At 40.5% G+C, this 3,227-nt stretch overlaps 1 protein-coding gene across 2 annotated transcripts in view; it reads left to right on the top strand.

The window, feature by feature from the left end:
• The window catches only part of prdm12a (PR domain containing 12a), an 18,969-nt gene extending 16,014 nt beyond the window's left edge, over positions 1-2,955 (top strand). The window contains exons 5-6 of one of the 2 annotated variants that reach the window (XR_015490783.1): positions 1-1,611; positions 1,659-2,955. The exon at positions 1-1,611 is cut by the window's left edge and continues 522 nt beyond it. The gene's annotated coding sequence lies outside the window, so the exon portion shown is untranslated. The other variant, XM_087253243.1, reaches the window with a different exon arrangement.
• Positions 2,956-3,227: the final 272 nt, after the last annotated feature.

The following is a 3,227-nucleotide window of genomic DNA, read 5'->3' as shown; positions in this document are numbered from 1 at the left end:
GGGGTTACATTTGCGACAATTCTGTGTGCACATGCGTGAGTGTGCAAAACGGCGGGTGCATCTATGCTAGTAATTCTGTGTGCAAAGGAGAGAGGGGTCTGGATGCAGTCCTGGTGCAGGTGCAGCCTGAGCTGCATGCAATGCTTTTAATGCACACCTATAACCCCGCCCATCACAGTGATGTCACTAGCTCCATTGAGTGCATTGTGTCTCAGCTTGCAAATCCAAGTCTGCATCCAGAATCTATTGGGCAAAAGGTCATATTTTGAGCATGCAATATGGCTTGTCGCACATGCGTTATCAATTCTTTGCACAAAAGATCAGTGGTTTTAGAGTGCACAATGGTTTGTTGCATGCACATTAATAATTCTGCGTGCAAAAGATCATGTTTCGAGTGTGCAAAACGGCTGATTGCATCTATGTTAATAATTCTGTGTGCAAAAGAGAGAGCGGGTCTGGATGCAGATGCAAGCTGAGCTGCATGCAAGCTTTTAATGCACACTCCTAACCCCGCCCCTCACAGTGATGTCACTAGCTCCATTAAGTGCACTGAGTCTCTGCTTGCAAATCCAAGTCGGCATCCAGAATTGGGCAAAAGGTCATATTTTGAGCATGCAATATGGTTCGTTGCACATGCATTATTAATTCTTTGCACAAAAGGTCATGCTTTTAGAGTGCACGATGGTTTGTTGCATGCACATGAACCATTCTGTGTGCAAAAGATCATGCTTGAGTGTGCAAAACGGCTGATTGCATCTATGTTAATAATTCTGTGTGAAAGAGGGAGGCGTCTGGCTGCAGTCCTGGTGCAGGTGCAGCCTGAGCTGCATGCAATGCTTTTAATGCACACCCATAACCCCGCCCATCACAGTGATGTCACTAGCTCCATTGAGTGCATTGTGTCTGAGTCTCAACTTGCAAATCCAAGTCTGCATCCACAATCTATTGGGCAAAAGGTCATAGTTTGAGCATGCAATATGGCTTGTCACACATGCGTTATCAATTCTTTGCACAAAAGATCAGTGGTTTTTAGAGTGCACAATGGTTTGTTGCATGCACATTAATAATTCTGTGTGCAAAAGAGAGAGCAGGTCTGGATGCAGATGCAAGCTGAGCTGCATGCAAGCTTTTAATGCACACTCCTAACCCCGCCCATCACAGTGATGTCACTAGCTCCATTAAGTGCATTGTGTCTGAGTCTCAACTTGCAAATCCAAGTCTGCATCCACAATCTATTGGGCAAAAGGTCATATTTTGAGCATGCAAAATAGCTTGATGCACATGCATTAACAATTCTTTGCACAAAAGATCATGCTTTGGGAGTGCGCAATGGTTTGTTGCATGTGCATTAACAATCATCTGTGCAAAAGATCATGTTTCGAGTGTGCAAAACGGCTGGGTGCATCTATGATAATAATTCTGTGTGTTAGAGAGAGGGTGTCTGGATGCAGTCCTGGTGCACATGCAATCTGAGCTGCATGCAACGGTTTTAATGCACCCCTAACCCCGCCCCTCACAGTGATGTCACTAGTTCCATTGAGTGCATTGTGTCTCCAAGTCGGCATCCAGAATCTATTGGGCAAAAGATCACATTTTGAGCATGCAACAAGCGCACATTAACAAGTCTGTGCACAAACAGTTTTTAAGTGTCAAAACAGCTTGTTGCACATGCATTATTGATTCTTTGCACAAAAGATGATGCTCTGGGAGTGCACAATGTTTTTTTGCATCTGCATTAACAATTGTTTGCACAAAATGTCAGGTTTTGAGCATGCAAAATGGCTTGTTGCTTGCTCTAAACATGATCTTTTGTGCACATAATTGTCGCAAATCTGACCCCACAATGGCTAGGCATATTTCGAAAACTGCAGAGTACAAGCAGATGGGCAGATTTTGATGAAAGATTAACAAAACAAACAGTATTTTATTGCTAAATAAACTTTGGATATTTTAATTTCATGCATACTTTAATGTGCTGAACGTATGGCAGCACACTCTACAGGAAAATAACTCAAACTCATAAAGGTTTAGAAACACTTAAAGGTGAAAAAAGTATAGAGTAAATGTTCATGTTTGGGTGAACTGTCCCTTTAATGCATTTTAACTGTCTTCATTGTGTAAATGTTTCTAAAATAAACAAGTGTTTCTGTCTTGTTTTCCAGCACAAAGCTCTTTCTGAATGAACATTTACTGGAGAAGCGGAGCATATTTTGTTGTTGATAAAGACAAATGAATGAAAATGATGCATATTTCTGCATTAAAGCAACCAAACCTGTTAATAGAGTCAGAGAAATAACTCACAGTTATTTAATTCACAGAGGAAATTCACTGCAGAAAACTTGTTTAGCATTAAAATAATATTAATATTTAGCTCCTCCAGTAAACGTCTTCTTTTATTCTGTAATGAATCTTTTATAGGAGTACACTTTTATATTCATGTGTGTTGGTGATGTTTCTGTCCGCTCTGAGATTTACTGGTGATTATTGTGCAGAACCGTCCAGTTGAGCAATACAGATAATTATAACCGAAGGCTTTAAAGTCCGAGTGAACCGGATGAACTGCAGGTTTTATTTCAGTATGTTGCATCTCCAGCTGAAACGGAATATTGAGTAGGGGGCGGGGTTTTAAATTAGAGCTCCGCCTTTCATCTTTTACCTGCAGCAAACTAATGGTTGGAGGGGCGTGGCTAAGCATATTTCGCCCAATCAGAGAAGGTCTTCTGTGCAGATTTTGATTAAATGAGACGATTTGATTTGGTACAGACCTGAAAGAGTTTGTGATTATGATAATACTGAATTACAGAATTGCGCAATAGCAGCTCATGGATGATTGAACACAGCGATTGTGGATATTGTGGTGTGTTGATCCAGTTTATCAGGCACTGGCAGAAGTCAGAGTTAAAATGTAAATATGTTTGTATTGTCTATTGTAAATAAAACTTTGATTCCACTGTATTACTGGAGGACCGTGAGTGTGTTTTTTAAATGTACGCATTCCTTCAGGTTTAAAGCAACATAAAAAAAAAAAACATGCAAAATAAGTTCAATAATATATATACATTCACTGGCCACTTTATTAGGTACACCCGTCCAACTGCTCGTTAACTTAAATTTCTAATCAGCCAATCACATGGCAGCAACCCAATGCATTTCGGCATGTAGACATGATCAAGACGATCTGCTGCAGTTCAGACTGAGCATCAGAATGGAGAAGAAAGACTTTGAAC

The sequence above is a fragment of the Danio rerio genome, chromosome 5 (genome assembly GCF_052040795.2).
Source record: "Danio rerio strain M-AB ecotype USA chromosome 5, GRCz13ab, whole genome shotgun sequence".
NCBI classification, from domain to species: Eukaryota; Metazoa; Chordata; class Actinopteri; order Cypriniformes; family Danionidae; genus Danio; species Danio rerio.
This window is presented reverse-complemented; position numbering and strand designations above follow the sequence as displayed.